The sequence below is a fragment of the Acomys minous genome (genome assembly GCF_964271855.1).
Source record: "Acomys minous genome assembly, chromosome: 4".
Taxonomy (NCBI): domain Eukaryota; kingdom Metazoa; phylum Chordata; class Mammalia; order Rodentia; family Muridae; genus Acomys; species Acomys minous.
The window spans coordinates 47,657,400-47,680,837 of record NC_140486.1 but is presented as its reverse complement, the minus strand read 5'-3'; the positions used below and the strand labels follow the sequence as shown (position 1 = coordinate 47,680,837).

Genomic DNA, 23,438 nt, shown 5'->3' with positions numbered 1-23,438 from the left:
TACATGACTCTTTACATGGATTTCCTCACAGTCTCAAAGAGACTGTGTGTGTACACGCGTCTCTGCTAGTATTCTCCCATTTACAGATGAGCACACTAAGGCTCTGGAAGGATTAAGCAGTTTGCTCCAAATTTCCACTATTAAGCAGTAAGTGTCGTTGTTGTTGTTGTTTTGTTTTGTTCTTCGAGACAGGGCTTCTCTGTGTATCTTTGGCTGTCCTGAACGTCATCTGTAGACCAGGCTGGCCTTGAACTCACAGAGATCCACCTGCCTTTGCCTCCCAAGTGCTGGGATTATAGGCGTGCACCACCAAGTCTGGCTTGGAAGAAGGGATTTTCTAACTCAGGGTGCAGAGGTCCCACTCTTCTTCCTGATGGCAGCGGTAGCCATATCAGGAATCAAAAGTAGTATCTGATTGGGCGGATTGGAGAATTCCATTCCAGGAAGAGGCCAGAGTCTGAGCAGTTTACACTTTTTGTTTTTGCAACACCGTGAACCAAGCCTAAGGCTTCGTGAATAGCTGGCAAATATTACCTCTGGGCTATGCTCCTAACCCAGATTTGTCTTATAAATTTTAGGGTAGTTTGGGATTCTAAATCGACACCAACAAAGCAACAGTTACTGCTGAGTTTTTCCTCTCTGTGACCTTTAGAATACCGAGCCTGGGATGGTGTTCCGGTCTCTGGCCCGGGTGTGTCTCTAGCCCTCAAACAGAACTTCATGAACCACCCGATGGGGCTGAGCGTAGAGGGGTGGGGTAAGAGATAGGAAAGAGATGGGCAGAGTGCTTTTGGTAAATTTGTCGCCCTACTCTGGCTGAGGACAGAAGCCACTTGGGGACACTCTCAGGGCCAAGTTGGTCCTTTGCCCATCTGCATCCCTGCCTCCTGACTCATTTCTTTCCAACCAATAGATTTGAAATATGCAAATTTAATGACCAGGCAAAGAAACGATTGGCTCATTCCCCTGATGTAATAAATGCCACTATTCAAGTAACTCCTCCCCATGCCAATTTAGGACCAATTTTTTTTCTGGCAGGAATCCCCCACCTCTTCTGTTTCCCCTTGTTCTTTCCCCATTCTGTTAGCAAATCACATCAAAATGCTCTAGTCATCTCCCAGGGGATGGGAGTAGAGCAGATCAGAAAACCCACACCCTTAGGACCCGCCACAGCTGTGGTCTTCCTAGGCCAGCCATGTGCCACTGCTGGCTGTGCAAAAAGCATCAAATCCAGATGACAGAGCCCAGTGACTGAGACACTTTGTGAGAATCCATGTCCAAAGCTTTCTGAAACCAAACCCCAGCATATCGGCTGTTCTTTTCAGCCCCTAATTTAGTAATTCTATTGAGAAAGGAGATTGTGGGTTTTTTTATTTGGTGTGATTTATTCTTTATCATATAAATAATAATAATTTACACAAAGCTCTTCCCCAAACAGAAGAGAATCTGTACATAAAAATAAACAAAAATTAAACTGAGCTGGGCCTGATGCCCAGAAAACCAGCCAATTCCAAACACAACCAGGAGAAAAAAGCCTCCAGGTCCTGGGAGCTCTGGGGCCTTGGCTGGAAGTCTGGGCGGAGGCTCTGATCTGGGAAGCTGCAGCCCTCTCTTCAAGTTCCTATGCGGGCTGATGGCAGGGCTGGCAGCCGACGTTCACAGGGAGCAGGCCAGCTCAGTGGGCTGGGAGGCAGGTGGGATTCAGACTAGCAGAAATACATAATCTCTAAACTCCCGAGCAGTGTTGCTGAAGGCTGCCAGCTTCCAGGGGAATGGCAAGAGCTCCCGTGGCTGGGAAGATGGAGTGTTGGCCAATACCCAAAGTGGGTGGTTCTCTTGTCCGTTTGGAGCCTCTCAGGCCTGGGCTGGGCAGAGCATCTTCTGGTCTTCTGTTCCCTTGGCGCTTTGGCTCTCTCTCTCTAGAGGCCTGTTATTTTTACAGATATTGAAAGATGACAAGCAATCTCCTTGGCCATTGATTCATTTCCCTCAACTGACACTCTTTGGCTGTTTTAAATTCTCTTCCCACCCCCACCCCAACCTCTGCCCCTTATTTTCTGAGGACTTTCCACATTCTTATGTGGTACATGCACTATAAACTGAAGCTCCTCTGATGACACAGAAGGAAGTGGGCGTGCACTGCTCTGTAGGCATGGCCGCCATTGCAGTTAGATAGTTTACCAAAGGTGAAGGTGACTATGGTGGTAGGCGTGGTGATGTTGAACACGAAGAGGAGGAAGGACCTCCGGAGTGATGCTGAACCTGCTGTAGGGGTCTCAGGTGATTATTTGCCTTGAACTAAAATGAAAAAAAAAATGAGAAAATGATGAATTGTGAAGGCGGCGATGACAACAATGAACGTGAGAGTATGAGTGAAGGACAAGAGACAGGAAATAAAGGAAACGCATGTAGGTGCGGGTGAAGCTTAAGGAACATCACAAGGCAGCTGAAAGCCAGGGCTCTAGGAACAGCTGCTTTGGTTTCAAATTCCAGCTCCATTGTGTTCCTGAGGGACTCACCACTTGCCCAGGATGTCTGGGTTCAATCCCCGGTGCCGTTAAAAAGATAAAACCAGCTGCACCGCTCACTGTCTTAGTTTCTCTGAGGCTGGGCTTTCCTATCTGTAAAACAGGACTTGTAATAACATCTTCCTTGATCGATGGGTATTCAAATAAGGCCTGGCTAGTCCAGCTGGGTGTGACAGTGCACACCCGTGACTCTCAACACTCAGGAGACTGAAACAAGAGGATGACAAAGTTCAGGTCTATCTGGTCTACCTAGAGACATTCCCCTCTCCAAAAGGAAGAGAGAGGGCAGGGAGATTGCTCACCAGTTTAAGGAACTTCCAGAACTCTCCTGGTGAAATGAAAGAACCGGCCCTTGTAGGTTGTCCTCTGACTTACACATGCATGTCGTGGCATGTGCAAACCACCCCCTACTCCCTCCCCGCCAAAAATGAAAGAAAAACAGAGACCAGAAGAGGAGAGGACAGTTTAGTTAAGGGTGTGGACCTTAGGTGCAGATCAGGGTTACAACTACTTCTAGGCCAAGGATCCACAGAACGCAGCAACCAGCGTGAGAAAGTTCAGGAGATCTTGGTCAGGGCTCTGCCACTGGGTTTGAGTGACTCTTGCCCACCCCCACTGAAATGAGTGAGAGGGTGATGTTTGAAGCTCATTAGTCCCCTAGGGCATAACTCTGTAGGAGTGACTGCGTGGCCCGTGGGAAAGTCCTATCTCCAGACAGGCCCATGCAGGTGTTCAGGTACGGACTGAACAGCATGCCTGCGCCAGGGGTCAAGCAGAGGGAGGTGCTGAGCAGGTTGAACCAGCCTCCTCCTTCCAGCAGCTGTAGAAAGGCCTGCTTAACGGAGGAGGCTCCTGCGGCCCCTCTCTCTAAAACAACTGCCAAGCTCTCAGTAGCCTCTCTCCTTGGACCCAGCTACAGAACCTGGTGAGTTTGTGACTGGGGCCATGTTGGCGTTTGCTCCCAAGCTTAGCTAAATATGGGGCTTCGCTAACAAAGTTGGTTTTCGCCATGTCTGCCCCCCTTTTTGCGTTCTTCATAAAGCTCTCCCTTCTCCCTGGAGTTGGAGGACAGGAACGGGCAGCAAGGGTCACCCATGCATAGTGCTTGATTAAATCTTTACAGACTTTCCTCGTCTGGACTTTGTCTAAGGATGTCAGAGCAATCTAAAGTCTCAAAAACAACAGGTGCTTGCTGCCTAGGGCCAGCTCTTTGTTCCTTGAAAGCCCAGGGTGGGGGCTCAGCATCAGGAGCCCTCATGGGTCTCTCTCCTTGGATCCTCGCAGACAGCAGCTCCACCCAATCACTGAAGACAGGTTAGAGCTCAGCATGCCCTGGGGGGCCAGGGTTTCATTCATTTGCTGTCTGGTCCCAGCCTGAAGTTCATCCGGGAACCCAGGCTTGCCTGGAGGTATCTCTGGTGACAGGACTGACATGGGCTCTGTAGATGCATCTGGCTGGTGCTTAGAAACCATGTGGTTCACTTATTGTATACTGAGCTCTAGTGTGTATGTGTCTTGCTTTTTGTTTTTAGCCTTTTTATTTCTCCAAGGCAGGATCTCTTGTAGCCCAAGATGGGCTAGAACTTACTAAATAGACAAGGATGATTTTGTTTGTTTGTTTAGATTTTTTGAGACAAGGTTTCTCTGTGTAGTCATGGCTGTCCTGGAACTCACTCTGTAGACCAGGCTGGCCTCTATCTCACAAAGATCTGCCTCCCAAGTGCTAGAATTAAAAAGATCACCACCATCGCTGACAAGGATGATCTTGAACTCCTGGATTCTCTTGCCTCCATCTTGTAAGCACTGCGATTACAGGTACATCGCTCCACATCCAGCTTTTTTTTTTTTAATTAAATTTTATGTATATGTGTGTGTGTGTGTGTGTGTGTGTGTGTGTGTGTGTGTGTGTGTGTGTGTGAACATGAGTGCAGTGTCTGCAGAAGCCAGAGCATCAGCTCTCTCTGGTGCTGGAGTCATAGGCAGCCATGAGACCCTGATAGGGGCACTGAGAGAACTGAACTCAGGTCCTCGGCAAGAACAGAATGTGTTCTTAACCACTGAGCCATCTCTCAGGCTCTGACCCTACTTTCTGTACTCTGGCTGGTCTGATAATCACTATGTAGCCCACACTAGCCTTGAACTCTAGTCATCCTCTTGCCTAAGTCTCCTGGGTACCACCTCTCCTAGCTTGTGCTAGGCTAGCTCTTCTGTTTGCATCACTCCAGATAAATCCCCCTTTCAGGAGAAGACTCAATCTCAGAGAAGCTAGGTCACCTGTTCAAGGTCATTCTGATAAAAACAGCAAAGTGGCTACTCAGGGAGCACCCTGATGCCAAAGGCTGGGCTCCTACCTACTAAGCTAAGCATCCCTCTCCTGGGTGAGCCTGAGCTTCCATTCCTAACAGTAAAGCAAGTGTGCTGAGGCAGCACAGAGAGCCAAGACAGCAATCCCCCAGCCTCAAATGCACCTGTCCGTCTATGTGTTCTTGCCCACCTGGGTCTATCTAAGCTAGAGCTGAGCCCAGCTCTCTGCTGGCAGCTCTTGGAGGTGACCCCATCTTTGCTGAGTCAACAAGCAGCCCCCAGCCCTAATCTACAGGGCCCGATGGCTTTCCCTCTTCCCCAATCCCTCTCCCTCATTTGTGCCAATCTATCAAAGTAGCCCTCTGCACCTTTCCTCTGTGTCCCTCTCCTCCCTACATACATGGCCTACACATGTATTTAGCCTCAGGGGGCACCCAGTTGCTAATCTGACCTGGTAAACTTGGGGGGGGGGTGCAGGGTCACAGTACCTGCATAATGTGACTTACATCATGTGTGTATAAATCAAAGGAAGCCCAGAGTCTCCGGGCTGGCTGATTCTTTAGACCTCCCCTCCCCCTGCAACTTCCCTTTTGCTCACCAGCTGCACAATGCAGTCAGGGGAAGGGGTGCACTGGCAGAAACCAGCTTGTTTCTGAGGCTCGGAAACAAAAACTGTAGGAAATTAACAGGCTGAGAGCTCGTATTGTACCCTTGGTCTTCACACCCTCGGTCTTTCTCTCTGTGGCTCATTCCTCCTGCCCCTGCCACCTCCATGCTGGCTCCCCACCCCCACCAACCAGCGTGGGCGCCTGGGGCTTGGAGGTTGTGTGTCTGGGGCTTTGAGGAAGGCACAGCTTGATGTGTGTGCATGCGTGTGTGTGTGTGTGTGTGTGTGTGTGTGTGTGTGTGTGTTTCTGTGCAGTGTGTGTAGGGATGGCAGACCTACCCCTCCTTGGGAGGCAGCTTAGCTAGAAACGCCAGCGGCAGAGACAATTGTGAGGGTGGGGATGCTGAGCACAGAGCCGGTGGAGCCCGCGGGCAGGCAGAGAAGCACCACACAAGAAATTGATTCCATTAAAAAGTAATCTTAAATTTAATAAAAGTTATGATTTGATTATAGCCACAGAACCTACAGGCAAGAGGGAAGGGGGTGGCTTCCAGTGACGGATAAACAGAAGAGGGGGGGAGAAAGGAGAGGGGAGAGAGAGAGAGAGAGAGAGATGCTTAGGTTCGGATGGATGAGAGGACGGAAGGACCTGGGGTGTAAGGGATGAGAGCATTTTCTTTCCTTCAGATGGAAGGAAAAAGCCTGTGGCTGCTTTCCAAAGTGGAAGCAAAGGAAGTGAGGAGTGTGAGGAGACTGGAGAGCTGGGAGAGATTTAGCATTGTGGTGTGTGGGAGGGACTCAGGGCATGGAGTCAGGAGCTGGATCCGGTGGATGTCATGCCTGTGTGTGGAGGTTGATATGGTCCTCGGGAAGGACCATAAAACATGCACTTAGCAGGCAGGAGATCCTGAGTTTCCATCCCAGATCAGCCTCTCCCTACCACTATGAGTGAGAACCTCTCAGACCCCCAGTTTCCTCAGTTACTCAAGGGAACTCTGGAGCTAACACCCACCTTCTATACATGGCTCTCCTGAGACAGAATGGAACAACAGCAAGAAGACAGACAGCAACAGCACAGTAGCTTCTAAGACCCCTGGAAACGTAGTTCTCTTCTGATACTCTGCCACTAGAGGTCACTGGCGAGCACTGCCCTCTCCGTTGTTTGTAAACACTAATTCCTTTTCCAACCAGACAGATTTAGCTTCCTCCAACTCTGATCTCACTCTAAAGCAGTGGTTCTCTAACTGTTGGTTGAGCATGCGGTGGCCGACGCCTTTAATTCCAGTACTTGGGAGGCAGAGGCAGGCGGGATCGCTGTGACTTCGAGGCCAGCCTAGTCTACAAAACAAATCCAGGACAGGCAAGGCTACACAGAGAAACCCTGTCTTGAAAAACCAAAAAACCAAACTGTGGGTTGAGAACCTCTTTTGAGGGAGGCGGGGGCGAATGATCTTTTCACAAGGGTCTAAGACCATTGGAAAACACAGATACTAGCTACCTTGCATTTCATAACAATAGCAAAATTACAGTTATGAAGTAGCAGCAAAAATAATTTTATGGTTGGGAAGAGTGGTCACCACAACTTGAGGAACTGTATTAAAGGTCACAGCATTAGAATGCTGAGAACCACAGCTATCTTATGATGACCATTGTCCATCTTTCAGAGTGTGGCAAGGTGGAAGGAACCGTAACCCGGAAGGCCGGGGAGGAAGGAGGTGACCAGAGATGTTAGAATCGAGAGGCAGAAGCTAAGGAGCCCAAGGTGCATTTCCATTATAGAATCAAAGACCATCTAGGGAAAGTACCCCCTGGGCAGTTTCCACTCCCTACCCTGCCCTTTCTCTCTCCTGCTCACCTCAGGCACAGAGCTCACGCTCACGTGCTTCTCACCTCAGAGAGGTAGGAGGTCCCTGTGGGGTTGAGACATCTGGGTCCAGCCTGCCCGCCACTGCAGTCAAGGAGGCGGAGCAAGCATTTGGCTTCCATGCAAGTCTTGATGGATTGCCTTCAGCAAAGCCCTGGCCCTGTCTTGAGCTTGGTGGGAGGGTGCTGGGGCCTGCAAGTTCAGTTCCAGAACCTGTGAGTGGGCACCGGGCAGGAAGCCAGGACATCGCTGTGAGAAGCTAATGGAAGTGAGAACCAGAAAAATCTCAGCGACTCCAGTGTCCAGGAATCAGGGACCACACAATACAATGAAGAGTATGGGAGCCTCCAGGAGACAGATAATTCTAGAGTGGGGGGGGAGGGGTAAGGGGGGGGCGACCAGTTCTGCTTTGTGGTAGAAGATTGGCTCAGAATACTCAAGGCTCTGAGTTCCATTTCCAGCACCAGCAAAAAGCATTAATGGAGGGGCAATGAGAAAGGCATGGCCAAAAAGCGTTTTCCTTTCTCTCTCTCTCTCTCTCTCTCTCTCTCTCTCTCTCACAGTCTTATGTAGACCAGGCTGGACCCAAAGTCTACATGTAGCTGAGTACAGCCTTAAACTCCTGGTCCTCATGTCTCTGTCTCCAACCTCCAACGTATTGGGATTATAGGAGTCCACCACTAACGGTGACACTTTTATAGAGTTTTGTTGTTGTTGTTGATGGTGGTGATAGAGTTGTTTTGGTTTTAGTTTTTTGTTTGTTTTTGTTTTAGCTGTCCTGGGACTCACTTTGTAGACCACGCTGGCCTCAAACTCACAGTGGTCCTCCTGCCTCTGGCTCTCCAGTGTTGGGATTATAGGCATGCACCTAGCTGGGGTTTTTTTGTTTTGTTTTGTTTTGTTTTGTTTTGTTTTGTTTTTGAGACAAGGTTTCTCTGTCTTACAGAGATCCATCTGTCTCCGCCTGTCTGTATAATAAGTGCTAAGATAAAAAGCATATGCCACCACTGCCTATTTCCTTTAGGTTTTCAAAGATTATTTATTTTGCTGGGAGTGGTGGTGCAGGCCTTTAATCCCAGCACTCAGGAGACAGAGGCAGGTGGATCATTGTGAATTGGAGGCCAGCCTGGTCTACAAAGAGAGGTCCAGGATAGCCAGGGCAATTACACACAGAGAAACTCTGTCTCAGAAAACAAAACAAAAGATTTTTTTTTTGAGATTATAATGATATCATCCACCCCCCATATTTCCTTCCTTGATCTTTCTGTTTTGTTTTTTGATTTCTTGGGGTGTGCTACCATGCCCCTCTTGATCTTTTTTTTCCTTTGTCTTTTTCTTTCTTTTATTTATTATTATTATTATTACTTTATACAGGCTGGCTGTCCTGGAACTTCCTCTGTAGACTAAGCTAACCTCAAATATCCCCCTGCCTCTGCCTCCTGAATGAACACTGTGATTAAAGACACCGCTGCCTGGTCATGGCCTCCTTTTTAATTAATTGTTGTATACACACACACACACACACACACACCCACACACACACACACACACCAGACTCCTAAATAGACAAATACAACTCACTGAGTGTATAATGTTAATTCTATGGTTGTGTTCAGGGCTGACCATTTGGTATCGGCTGACCAACTGGGGAAGTCTGTGCCCTCCCAACCCAGCTCCACTCCTTAGTTGCCTGTCGTTCTTTGTCTAAGGTTGAGGCTTCCCGGCCTGCTGTTACCTCTCCTCGTTGGCATGTCCACTGTTGTCCTCGGTCAGTTCCTGTTTAGGCAGTTGTTGGTGAGACTTTATGGGTGGAGCTTCGGACATTCCTAAGAGAGACGATCCTACAGCAAACTCCCCCTTTCCTCTGTCCCTTGTGCAATGATCCCTAAACCTTAGGTGCAAGGGTTGTTTTGTAGATGGATCCTTGGGAATGGGCTCCACAACTCTGCGGTTTGATTGGTTGTAGTTTTCTGTAACAATCTCTATCTGTTGCAAAGAAAAAAAATTCTTTGATGATGTTGTAGCCAGGATGTTCTTACCCAAAGAAGGAGACCAAGGTGAGCTCTTTATAATTTGGTTTGGTTTGGTTTGGGTTGTGTGTGTGTGTGTGTGTGTGTGTGTGACAGGGTTTCTCTGTGTAGCCTTGGCTGTCCTGGACTTGCTTTGTAGACCAGGCTGGCCTCAAACTCACAGAGATCCGCCTGCCTCTGCCTCCCGAGTGCTGGGATTAAAGGCGTGCGCCACCACCACGCCCTGATCTTTATGAATCTGAAGTTTGTATTGAGCCACACAGACCCAGCGTGGAGGGTGGGGGTGGGGACACCGCTCTCCTGTGACTACATATCTAAAGGGGCGGCCACAAGTCAGTAAAGCAGGGGCCAACACCACATGTTGGGCACTTTCCTTTGAATGCAGATGCAGTAGCTGTTGCCAAGCATGATGGGATATGAGTGTTTTACAAAATGAGGCACAGCTGTGTTATCATCATGATGTCACTGTTTGATCAGTTACGGAAGTGAACAACTTCCCGAGGGTCAGGCTGGCCCCAGTTTTAGCACGAGGTCAGGTCAGGATTTAATAAATATGGTTTTCTCTTCATCACCCCCATGTCTTGGGTATTCTATCATACCTGAGGGTAGCAGTCAATGGCAGTTGAGGAGTACACTTATCTGAGGGTATAAAGACAAATGTTTAGAATATAGTTAGAGATCAGACAACTCTGACCAACAACTCAAAAGACGGCTTTTCATGCCTGTTTGTGTTAAATGTTATCTGGCAGCCTGGCGCAGTGGCACACATCTGTAATCCCAGCACTCAGGGTGGCAGAGGCAGGTAGATCTCTGTGAGTTCGAGGCTAGCCTGGTCTACAAGTCAAATACAAGACAGCTAAGGTTATACAGAGAAACCCTGTGTCAAAAAACAAAACAAAACAAAACAAAAACAAAAACAAAATGTTATCTGGCTCTTAGAGAGAGCATTGTCAGCCCAAATGGAAGTTTTTCATTTAAACTATGTATGTATCTTTATCATCAACTTACAAGTATTACAAGTATTTTAGGTAGATAGTTAATGGTAGGATCCCTTGTGACTTTTTCAGACATCCTTACTGTTATTTTACCCTCTTCCTCCCTCCTTCCACAATCCTCTTCCTAATTAGAGTCCCACAATTTTCCCCATTTCTCCAATCAGATCTCTTGTACCCTTTCTATTGCTCCCCCGGTCCCCACAAGGTCCCTTTTTACTTTCCTCATTTCTGCAGTTATTTTAGGGTTTTGCTGCTATTGTCGTTTTGAGACAGAGTCTGACTGTGTATTTCTTGCTAACCTAGAATTTACCATGCGGCTCAGGATGGCTTTGACTTCTCAGCAGTTCTATGCCCCAGCCTCTCTGAGGATGGATTTACAGATGTGTAACCCATCACACCCGACTCTCACTCTGTAACTGGCCTTCGTTCCAAATCCTCCTGCCACAGCCTTCCGGGTGCTGATTACAGACATGAGCTACCACACCCAGCCTCTGGAGGAACACACAATGGGGAGGTTACTGTCTTCATTGTACCAAGGAAGAATCTGGCATTTTAAAGGGCATATTACTCCCCCGACCACAGAGCATGTACTGGACACATCTGGGAATTAAAACCACCTGTCCAGACTCAGGCTTTAGCGTGTGCCCCCCAGGCCCACTGCCAAATGCGCCACCGATAGTCACCCATCACGACCCCACCTTCTGGAGGCCTTGCCAAGCACTGCTGTCACAATACCGCTCGGCTCTACCATTTTGGATCAGCCCTCTGATTCCCATGCCAGCGGCTCCTTCCTCTCTTCCAGACAGAGAGCAGCCGGGCTTGCTTGTCCCGTGGCCAGTTACATTGCAGATTATAGATCTGGTTACTACTCGAAGCCCTAGAGACTGCAGAGTGCAGTGATCTGCAGCCAAGGGTTCCCACAGGGACTTTGGAGGTGATCTGCTGCAGCTACCTCTCCAAGAACTTCTTGACCCCTTCTCAGAACCCTTCCCTCCGAACCGAGCTGGAGCCATCACACGCGTGGTCCTGACACCAAAGCTGCTAACCACAGGCCTTGGCTGTGCTTCCCTTTTCCTGTTCTGTACTCTACGTAGAGAGCACGTGGTCATTCCCTGTCACCGAATCCAGCCATCTTCCTGCTCTTGATCCCTTCCTCTTCTGCAGAGACTGCAAAGCACTGGCTGGTCTGAACGGACCACGGAGGGAAAAGATCCTCATGTGATCCTGACGCAGAAGCATGACGCTCACCAATAAGCATCTTCTGCAACCTCTCCCCAGAGCTGTTCTGCCATGGTGGATGTATGTAGGAGGTTCGGACAGGGAAAAAGAACATACATTGATCAAAAGCCTGTAGGTGCTTGGGCCAGCTAGCCTGGTGTATGCAATAGTGAACGACAAAGAAACCCCCTTCCCCCTGAGGTTGTCCTCTGAACTCCATATACGTGCTATGAAATGTGCCTGCCATAGACACATCACACACACACACACACACACACACACACACACACACACACGAGAGAGAGAGAGAGAGAGAGAGAGAGAGAGAGAGAGAGAGAGAGAGAGATTGAGATTGAGATTAAATGACTTACTCAAAAGTCACACAGGAAGGTGGCAGAGCCAGGACTTGAACCTGCTCCTGCCTAATAGAAGCCTTTGTTCCTTCTGGCCTTGGGTATCTTTCATCTCTGGTTAAGCCCCAGAGAGGGAAGGCTCCTTCACAGGGAAAAGGTCTCCACTCTAACTTGGCACAATCTTTCAAAATGAAAAATTCATAGGCATTTTGAGCCAGCAATCTCTTTTCTAGGAATGAGTCCTCAAGAAACACTCACACATGCGCACAGTGTCTAGATGTTCTTGTTTGCAACAGAAAAGGCTCAGGGACAACCTGCATGTCCATCAGCAAGGGAGGGGATAAGTACAATACTATGCAGCTGCCAGGAGAGACAGGCCAGACTGTAAACCCAGGAAGGCGACAACAATGCCTTAGCTACTGGATACATTTACCTATGTTTTAGAAATGCACATACACTACATGTATGGGTTTTATTGTTATGGCTGAGGTTGCTTTATACAGCGTTGGCGGTTCCCAGCGAGAGGAAGTGAGGAAAGGTGGGGAAGGGTAAAGAGGCTCTCGGCACCAGGAAGCGGCCCCTCCACCCTGTCTGTCTGTCCTCTGTCTCTCCCTTGAGGATTCTCAGTGCACAGACACAGCAGACATTGAAGTCTGCCTGGGACAAAGGAAGGGAGTGGCTTATCAGTCCTGGGCACCGCTTCCTCCCACCGTCCCCATCCTGGCCTGGCACCTCCAGAAGTAGTCTCAGACTGCACCCTAGGTTTGGGGCACCAGGATCCACTTCGTTAGGTTCATAATCAGTGGCGGTTTTTGCAAGTCTTGGCATTACAGAGAGAAGAGGGATGCTGAGGTTCACCTCTGTGGGCCATCACGATGCACTAGAGCAAAGCAACCTGGGCCATTGAGCTCTTCCTAGGCCTGTATTGTTTATCATCCAGTTTTGTATACTGTACACCAGAAGAAACCCCGGATATGACTGATAAGGAACAGGGCATTCCTTCAGAGTATGAGACATGCAGGAATTTGTGGACCGTTTTCCTTCATCTTTAGAGACCGGTTAGGAGGACATCCGTTGCGACTGAGTGTCGATTGACCAGATACACTCCAGCTGACCTTGTCATCGTCCTCCTCTCATTCTATATTGTCTCACCACCTGTACAGGGTTGGGGAATCGCGTGGCCCACTGTCATCACATGGATAGTCAGCCAAAGTAAAAGTGTTCGTCCATCTTGTATTAATAGGTCTCTCTCTGAAAAGCCTCTTATGCTCTGTGTTCTTTTCTTTTTTTTTAATTAAAGATTTATTTATTTGAGCCGGGCGTGGTGGCGCATGCCTGTAATCCCAGCACTCGGGAGACAGAGGCAGGCAGATCGCTGTGAGTTCGAGGCCAGCCTGGTCTACAAAGTGAGTCCAGGACAGCCAAGGGTAACACAGAGAGACCTTGTCTCGAAAAACCAAAAAAAAAAAAAAAAAAAAGATTTATTTATTTGTTTATTAAGTATACAGTGTTTTGTCTGCATTTACACCAGAATAGGGCACCAGATCTCATTATAGATGGTTGTGAGCCATCATGTGGTTGCTGGGAATTGAACTCAGGACCTCTAGAAGAGCAGACAGTGCTCTTAACCTCTGAGCCATCTCTCCAGCCCGCTCTGTGTTCTTTTCAATAAACTGTCACCTTCCTGATTCACTGCTAGAGGTAAACTCAGTAATACAAATAGAACCTACCCACCACCAGAAACACACACGCACACACACCCACACACACACATGCCTGCCTCTGCCCACCTCCCCAAACACACCCCTGCTTTCTCTTCAGACTTGCTCCTCTTCTTGCAGTTGCTTCTCTCTGCCGGTTTCTCTAGGCTGTTCCAGCCTCTTGCATGTAAGTGATAGGAAGCCAACTCAAGAGGCTAAGGCTGTAGAGCAGCTGGTACGGTGCTTGCCTGCCACATACAAGGACCTGTGTTTGACCTCCGGCATCACATAAATCCACGCCGTGGGTGATGGTACATGAGAGGCAGAGGCAGGAGTTAAGGTCATCCTCGATCAGCTTGGGCTAAATGGGACCCTGGAGAGGGAGGGAAGGAGGGAGGGAGGGAGGGAGGGAGGGAGGGAGGGAGGGAGAGACACACACAGAGACAGAGATCCAAATGATGGCAGCTTAAGCTTTTTTTCTCACAATCCTGAAAAGCTCAAGAGATAAAGATTTCAGGCATATCTGCATCAGAGACTCAGACAATGTCACCAGGACATCTGTCCCTTTGACTCAGGTCTGATCTCATTTGTGTTACCTCTCCTCTCTAGGTAGCCATACTCCAAATGCTCTACCCAGCCCCATACTTAAACTTCCCACAGTAGCAGACCTTGCAGAAAAACAAACAAACAAACAAACAAACAAACAAACACCCTTTCTCTAGGAGGTCACCAAAAGGGATCCCCAGCTGATGGTACTGGGTCTGTATCTATTGAGCGACTTATGGTTCATGGATGGATGGCACAGACTGTCCAGGTCCAGTCCTGTATCTATCTAGAGAGAACTAGGTCAAATAGACCTTTCTGGTTTGGGTTTTGTTTTTGTTTTTCGAGACAGGGTTTGTCTGTGTAGCCTTGGTTGTCCTGGGTTCATTCTGTAGACCAGGCTGGCCTCGAACTCCCAGCGATCCACCTGCCTCTGCCTGCTGGGTGCTGGGATTAAAGGAGTGCGCCACCGCACCTGCCCCAAAGAGGCCATTCTAAACAGACATGGGGAGGGGTAGGACCTGCTCCCCAGCAGAAAGATGAGAGTCTGATGGCAAATCACAGTGACTGTCCAACCTTGTTACTGACTCTGGGTCAGTCTTTCCCTCTCAGGTCTGTTTTCTCTTATGGAAAGCTGGTGAGGTGTTGAGATGCTCTGGGGGCATCTCACAGCCTACTGCCTTTGCCTAGCCTTAGCCCCATGATCTAGACTAAAGCTGCTCCTTGGTCTGTTTCTCCGTGTAGTCTTGGCTGTCTAGACTCACTCTGTAAACCAAGCTGGCCTTGAACTCATGAAGATTGACCTGCCTCTGCCTCCCAAGTGCTGGGATTAAATTGTCAGGACCATTTTCACCATACACCCAGTAGACACTCTGGTATGGATGGGGACAGGGACAGTGAGAAAGGGAAAGTAAGGGATGGATTGGAGAGGAAGACAGTAGACATAGGAACGGAAGAAGGCAGAGGCTCGTGAGCAAACTTTGAAGGTGGGCCAATCCTGGGCCCGTGGACCTACCTTCCAGCCCCACAGTGTCCTCCAGCTGGGGGTGATTCACACTAGCTTAGTGTTCCTGCTCTTCCCTGCCCAGCTTCCTGCTCCTCCCGATGGCTGCCTGCTCTCAGGATCCTTTTTCTGACACACTGCCGGGGGACTCTGCATATGGGTGCCATCCTTGTGTCAGCCTGTCTTCCCTGTCTTCTCGCCTCCCAACTGTATTTTTTTTTTTTTTTTACTCAGTCTAAAGAAACCCAAAGCTTTTGCTCCAAGGAGCCTCCTTTTCTTCTACGGGGACAACAATGGGGGAAGATCAGAAGTGAAATAAAAGAGGCAGAAGCAGATGCTAGGAAGGTCCAGTGAGTGAGCGCTTAGTGGAAACATTTGCCTCACATCAACTCTGTGGCATGCCACAACTTTCCCCACAGCTGCCGGTTGTCCGCTCTCTTACTGTTATTACACACACGGTACCCACCCAAAGCTGACACATTTCCCAAGTCCCTTTCTGTGTTAAATTTGAAAATGCCAGCTGGGTATGGTGTCAAAAGTCTGTAATGCTATCACCTGGCAAGTGGGGGCAGGAGAATCAGAAGTTCAAGGGCAGCCTCAGCTACACAAGCCCCTCTTGAAAAAGAGCGGGGTCGGGGCGGGGTTGAAAGCTTAGACAGACAGCTTACCTTAACTCTTCTGATGCTCTACACTGAAAAGGTTGCAACTGACGCAAGTATATATGAGATTCTAGTCCATGCATCACCATTTCCAATTCAGTGGCCGTGGCAGACATTACCAATCAACCCTAGCAAGCTCTTCTCAAGGTGCATGCAGGTAGCTGTTACTCGGTCCTCGGTAGCCCGTGGCTGCTGCTTTGCCAGTCCTGGACTGGCTGATCTCTGAAGACTCATCACATGTCGATGCTGACAGCTAAGGACTGTTTTGACCTAGCTTAGCTCAAAGATTACCGCTCTTTCATTTCCCTTTCTCCCTCCAACTCTTTGTTCTAATCATTCTGTTGTTGCTATTTTGAGGCAGGGTTTCTCTATGCAGCCTTGGCTTGTTCTGCCTGTCTCTGTCTCCCAAGTACCAGGAACGAAAAACATGCTGGCTCCAACCCTTGTGACCATTTCCATCCCTCCCTTCCTTTCACCTCGCTGTTTCTGAGTTCTGCCCCCAAGTCCACACACACCCTTGCTGCTGTCTGGGGCTCCAAGGGTTCTGTTTACTGTCAGTCAGCCTCAGGTTCCTTGTAAGTTACATGTGCTCAGTGATTCTGTGACATTGGCTCAGAGAGGCAGGCATTGATAGACACACCAGAGGCAGTCACAGGAGGGCAGCAGGGATGACTGCACAGAAATGCTTCAAGATAACAGAACAGGCAAAGCAGGGGCTAGAGTTAAATTTATGTATTAAGGTCTGTGGATAGGAATAGGGAGGGGGAAATCTAAATGAAATTTGTCCTGGAGCCCGCGCCCCCCCCCCCCCGCCCCAAGGTCACAGTGGGAGGGAGGACCAGGTAGGACCTAAACCACAAAGGACAAAGGGAGCATATAAATTAGGATCTCAAATGACAAACATGAAAAGGATAGAGGGTTTTTTGGTAGCGGGGGGCTATGAAGAATTGCCATAACGAGAAGGACTTAACAGGGCTTTAGAGGTGTGACAGCATCCACAAGTAACTGATCAGAAGAGTTTGGACCAGGGGGTCAGGTGCTGGCTGGCCAGCAGCCAATTAGAGGCTTATCAGAAAGCCTTGCCTAGGTTACTGGTCATGGTTTATCCATAAGAACTACCTGGAGTAGTTTTAGAATTTCCAGAAAGGAGTATCAATTTTTATCTGGGTCGTATGTGTGCTTGTGGGGCATGCACAAAGCCAATGGGTCTGGGCAGGAGTGACCATAGGAAAGTGCCTTGTGTATCATTTGGGGGTTTCAAATCCTAGCTCATCTACTTTGTAACTGTAAGACTCTGGCTTCTGTTTTCTCACTTGCAAAATGAAGATGATATCACCTACCCTTAAGAGTTGTCGTTTGAGTGTTAAATAAGACATTGTGGCCGGGGACAGTGGAGCAGACCCATAATCCCAGCACTCGGGGAGGCAGAGGCAGGCGGATCTCTGTGAGTTCGAGGCCAGCCTGGTCTACAAAGTGAGTCCAGGACAGCCAAGGCTACACAGAGAAACCCTGTCTCAAAGAAGAAGAAAAAAAGAACATGTATGGAAGGGGGAGGGGGCTATAACTTTTAATATGTTGGGTATAGTGGTATGTGTTGTAATCCCAGCTCCAAGGAGGCAGAGACAGGCGGATTCCTGGAACAGTCAATCTAGCCTAACTGGTGAGCTTTGAGCCAAAGGTAGGCTCTATCTCAAAGAGGCGACAGTGTTTCTAAGGACGACCCCTGAGGTTGTCCTCTGACTGCTACATAGCTAGTTCAAAGTCACCAGTTACCTGGGGACAACTTAGCAAGACTCCTGAACCACCGAAAGTGTCACCGGGTCTAACAGCTCCTGGCAATTGGGAAGTGGAAGCAGGGAGATTAGGGGTTCGAGGTCACTCTCAACCTCTTATGAAATGTGACATCTGAGGGCCATCCTAAGCTACATGAGAACCGCTCTCTAGCTGGCCGGTGGTGGCACACGCCTTTAATCCCAGCACTTGGGAGGCAGAGGCAGGTGAATTGCTGTGAGTTCAAGGCCAGCCTGGTCTACAAAGTGGGCTGCAATCCCAAACTGCTGGCTTGTGGTATAGGAAGAGCCAGACCTGGACGGCATCTCCAGAACCTCAGCGGAGGCCGGTCCTTGTCTAGCATGCGGAGGCCATCTATGGCAGAACACGGGCACTGACTAGATGGAGAGGGCTGAGAAGGGCTCACAGATACTGACAAGATAGACAGTCAGGTCCTTAGACCAATCTTATCTCCTCTGTCATCGGGTTGTGCGCTGCCCAGCCTGTCCAAGCTTCCTGGCCCAGCCTCCATCCAATGAAAGAAACCAAAAAAGCAAACACAACATCTGGTGCTCTTAGGAGGCCACAACCCACCAGAGGTAGCCTGGCTGGCTATTTTGGAGGCCTGGCTGACAGTCCCTTGAAACAAAGATGAGGCTGGTGGGGGCACTTTCCTAAACCCCTGCAGCCCGTGTCCCAGAAGTTGTTCAGAGGCTCTGACTAATGTTGACTAAAGAATAAAAGGTTCTTGGGTCACCTGACCCTGTCTTGTGCCCATGGGACCTTCCATTTGGTACTGTGTGGGAGCCAGGCCAGAACAGAGGGAGATCTCAGCTTCCCAGGAAGCTACTACTCTCTCTCTCTACCCAGATACCTGGCTCTGGGACACACGGTACTACTTGAAATTAAGAACATCCTTGCTTTCCAGATTCTAGCTCAGAGATCCTCAGGCTAAGGCACAAAGGGTGAAGGGAAAGGGGCTATGGAGTCAGGCAGACCTGAGTTCAAATCCCACCTTGGCCATTTACTATTGGGACCATTGGGAGCAATCTGTATTGATTTTATCTATAAGTTCGGAATGAGAAAAATGAGTTCACAGCAGAATATCCACAAGATATTAGCCAATTTTTTTCTTCTAATTAATTGCTCATGAGGTGCCCAAATGTACTGTGATCGAGAACTTAAATAAATATCAGTCAAGAATACTAAAGAGCTCTCAGTACAGGAAGAGAATCCTACTCAAGTAAAGTGTGACTTGATGTGGTCTGGTTTTCCTGCCACCCAATTTTATGGCCTGGAGTGCCATAGAGGAGTGTCCTTTCAGCCCCTGTCTCCCCCCCCCCCACCCATTTTTCATGACCACCTGTGGTACTGCTGGAACAAAGACAGATCTCAGAAGAACCAGCTCCTAGACTCCCTTTGACCTTTGTCCTGGCCAGGGCCCAGAAAGAGGCAGCATTGGGCTAGGAATGGATGGTTCAGAACCACCCGGCCCAAAGGGACCTTCCTCCCCTCCCTGGGAAGCACAGCAAAGGGAACACCCCACCCCTCAACGGTGCTCTGTAGGAAGGGGGTTTCCCTGGGTTTCAGTTAGACAGTCAGGGCCTGCCTTTGGGGATGGAGTTAATATTAAGAAAGTAGGACCCACTCATGACACCAGACAAGACCCCAGACACTCTTTATGAGGACCTTATCTCGGGAGTCCTCCCTTCCCCCATATGTTCTCCCTCCTTCCTGGCCCCTTCCAGCCTCTACAACTGCCTTCGTTCTCCGCAGGAACAGCCGTGTTCCTGTGTTTACCTGGGGCAGCTCAGAACTGGGTATTTCTGTTTGTGGGTCCTTCCTTGTCCCCCACCCTGCGGATGCCCGGGCTGAGTTGCGCCTTTCCGGAGTTGCCTACTTGAATCACAGGTTTTTATTTTTAGAAGATTATGACAGCAGGGCCTGGGAGGAGAGGACAAGCGACCCAGAGTCAGAGTGGAGGAGGAACTGAGTATGGTGACTGAATACAGGAGTGGAGTGAGGCATCATGGTGTGTGTGTGTGTGTGTGTGTGTGTGTGTGTGTGTGTGTGTGTGAGAGAGAGAGAGAGAGAATTAAACCAGATTGGGGGAATAGTTGGGATGGTGGGGAAAAAAGGGAGGTGAGGAAGTGAGGGAGTCCCATTCTTCCAGGGCCCTGGGGGCCCTGAGTGGAATCAGAGTCTATCCGGCTGGGGAGGTTGAGTGGAAGGGACCAGGTCAAGGGTCAATCTCTGGCATGTAGCTGGATCCCTGGAGAGGCTGAGGAGCCTGAGAAACAGGCTGAAAAAAGTAGCTCCCTTCCCCGCCCCCCCTTCCCCAGAGGCTTTTGGGACTGGAGAATAGCTTCCTGTATGGAGAACTCTTCTGTCCCTTCTGCTGAGGACGTCTTAACTCTTCTGGTGCTGGTGACAGAGGAGGCAACACATGTGCTCACATGTTCCATCGCTATTCGTGGGCGGTGGCACGAGAGGACAAGGTCAGCCAAACTCCAAACTTTTGGGGGTTAGAAAGTCCCTAACCCTGCAAGCATGAGGGACCCAGGCAGAGAGGAAATGAGCCTTAAAGTCAGAGACGTGATTTGTATTTCTGTCTGCATCTGGTTGTTGTGACCTTGCAGAGTTCCTCAACTCGGGCACTTCAGATGCTGCAGCCTTGGAAAAGCGGCGAATCATGCTGGTGCTGAGAGGAGCACAGAGAGGAAGGCTGTCTGTTGGTCCTTCCTGGCCTGGAGTCCCCTAACTAAGGCACCCCTGTGTCCACAGACACTGGACTTCAGTGCTCCCCCTGCAGCTTGCTGCTGCAACCCCCCTCCTCCGCCCCAAATCCGTATGCTCAGCACATGCGCACCCTCGGCTGCCAATAAGCCCGAGATAAAGAAGTAAACCAAAATAGACGGGCGGCCTACCTTAACTCCAGCACAGGCTGTCTCTTCCCTTTCATGTTTGCCTCCCGAAGTGTACTAGATTGGAAGTCGGAACTGGCCTGGATTCAAGTTCTGACCGATACCAATTGTGAGGCTTTGAAGAAATCCCATCGCTCCTCGGGGCCTCAATTTCACTTAACTGCAAAATGGAGATCAGAAGTAAAAACTACCTTATGGTAAAGCACCTGTCTATGACAGATCCAGGCATCCTTTGTTAACCTACAGGGATGTACAAAGCAATTACTATTGTCAGTTGTGGACCTGGTCCAGAGGTCGTGCGCGCAGCATGGTCATTTTGAGACAGAGGCAGCTTGGAAGCGTGACCTTGGGTAAGTTCCTTGGGTCTCCATTTTCTCATCTGCAAAATGAGGGCTCTGCTAATACGTACTGCAATGGGCTATCAGGAGTGTAAATAACACAGTACTCATGAATGGTTATACAGTGCCTAATGCTTGGTGAGCTCCATAAATACTGGCTATTGTTGCGCTCCCCTCCCCCTCCCCCTCCCCCACATCTCCTGCAGCTCCTTGCCCTCCCCTCCTTCCAGCTACCTTCCCCGAAGGATAAACAGATACTCCCAGGTCCCTACTCTGGTCTCATTGGGCTGAAAATATATCTTCCAGATGCTGGGGCTTCTCAGCATCTGAAAGGAGAAGGGAGAGAGGGTTGCTGAGAGAGAAGGCCATATAGGCTGAGGGTGCTGGGAATTCACTGGGGGAGGGCAGGGAGAGTCGGAGGCCAATGCTCTCTCTTCCCTTCAGCTGCCCGGGTCGGGTCTCTCATCCTGCTAGGCAGGGTGAGTGGATACTGAGAGCTGCTTATCGGGTTAGCTTGGAGCCGATGTCTCTGGCTGTCTCCGCTTATTACCCGGCCCATCCATCTGCTCTCCCGAACACCCTGCCTGCCCCCAGCCCTGCCCATGCTAACTAGTTAATTGGATCTTGGCTAACCTGGTTATGGGCCGAGTCAGCAAGTGTGGGAGGGCCAAGGCTGAGCATGAGCATGTGTCTCTGTGTCCAAGAGCCTGTCTCTGGGCTCTTATCTAAAGGCCTGTCTCTGCATGCCTCAGAGGGGCTCAGAGCACACATCTTCACTGGGAGAGGTAGAGGGCACCGGTCACACGACACGTTCCTCAAAGCCAACGGGACCTGCTAACAGCCCATCTGGCCTGAAGGCGTGTAGATGGAGCGTGTCGGTGATTCTTAGCTTCCTCCTCTGTAAAATGGGATTATAAAACCTCTCACCTCAGGGGAGTCATTTGGGAAGATCAAAAGAAACAGCATGCATATGTGTGCTCGGTGCTTATTAGGCGCTCTGTGCATGACAACTTACCACCACCATCAATTAATCAAGCTGGGGTCCAGCTACGTTCTTGGGATCCTGGGGGTAAGGCCGAGGGACGTCGGATGGAGGTGGAAAGGCTTTCGCTGCTGGCAGGTGTTTCCTCTGCGGCAGGACTCCAATCTCTCCAATTGTTTCTCATGCAAATGCTATGCTAATGATCTCAGCACTGTATCCCCCTCCCCCCCCACCCCCACAGTGCCCAGCAAAAAGGTGAGGGTGGGCTTGTGCCCCCCAGGTTTCACTTTGACCAAGACTGTCCTCTCCCTTTCCCCAAAAGAAACCAATGCTGCTCCGCCTCAGAGCACTGAACTAGAGGGAAAAACAAAGAGAGGCCTGGGTCTGGATAAGAGGACGGCCTCATCACTGCCATCATCAACATCAAAACGGCCTTTTGGAAACGTCAGATTCTTCCCCGCCCTGTGCAGACTACTCTGCAATTACGGAGGCCCAGCCCCCCTGGCCCTCAGGGTCCTGAAGCTGGGGAAGGGGCGGGAAGGGAGGGAGAGCTGACAAGCTGTTTCCTAACAAGCTAGCGGCCTTTTCTCTTGAGTTCTCCTTGAGCCAAAGGCCAAGCTCAGGTCAGGAAGGCTCTCAATAAAGTGGGCAGACCACAGTGAAGGGAACAGAAGTGTTTGTCCCATCTCTCTTTCATTTTCTTCCCAGCAAGGTGACTTCACCTCTGTCTTCTGTCCGTCCTCGACCATAATCGAGGTCTGATAATTCCTGCCTCTCCACGTTACAGTGAGACTTAAGGCCTCAAAGACAGTTAGTCCTAACTGCTGGCTAGATTGATGGCAAGGGAAAGGCATATGCCCCCGCTGGCTTCTCTGTGGCCCCATGAGCTGAGCCCTGTAGCTGCTCCCCCCTTTGCACCTGTAGCTTATAAGTCAGTTCCCCGGAGGCAAGGTAAATGAGGCAATCAAATGGTGTGTGCCTCCAACTGGGTGGGCTCCACTTGGGCCTCCATTAACCTGTCTGCCCTCTGGATGCCTGTCCTGCCTTCTCACTTGATCCTCTGACTTTGTCCTCTAGATTACAGAAAGCTGGAGGTGCAGGGTGACGCTGTAGGCACAGGTTCAGCAGAAGGTGAGGGCTGCTGATCAGACCCATGTGGACACAACCTCATTCCTGGGGACTCTGTGCCTACATTGCCAGGCTCTCATTAAAATGTCCAGGCCTGGGCTGGAGAGATGGCTCAGTGGTAAAGAGCACTCACTGCTCTTCCAAAGGTCCCGAGTTCAATTCTCAGCAACCACATGGCAGCTCACAACTTTCTGATGCCATCTTCTGATGTACATGCAGACAAAGTACCTGTATACGTAAAATAAATATATATATATATATATATATATATTTTTTTTTTTTAATTGTTCAGGCCTGTACACCACTTTCTTTTGGTTCCTCCAGTCCCTATACAGAGATTCCAGTACCAGGATCTATCTACTCCAGGGCAGACCAAGCCTTCCACACACAATAGGTGCTCAATAAATACTCTATATATGTGAAACACACACACACACACACACACACACACACACACACACACGAGGAACCAGAGAGACATCCCTGAAGACT

The 23,438-nt window shown here is 49.6% G+C and overlaps 1 long non-coding RNA gene across 2 annotated transcripts; it reads right to left on the bottom strand.

Moving 5' to 3' along the window:
* Positions 1–1,395: 1,395 nt before the first annotated feature.
* LOC311596569 lies at positions 1,396–22,021 on the bottom strand. Of its 2 annotated transcripts, none has more exons than XR_014778883.1 (4): positions 21,852–22,021; positions 21,071–21,162; positions 20,502–20,877; positions 1,396–2,298 (listed from the first exon to the last, which is right to left on the bottom strand). It is a non-coding gene; the product is annotated as an uncharacterized lncRNA (long non-coding RNA). The 2 variants fall into 2 exon arrangements; XR_014778884.1 differs by lacking the exon at positions 1,396–2,298 and adding an exon at positions 19,935–20,275.
* Between the last annotated feature and the right edge of the window lie 1,417 nt (positions 22,022–23,438).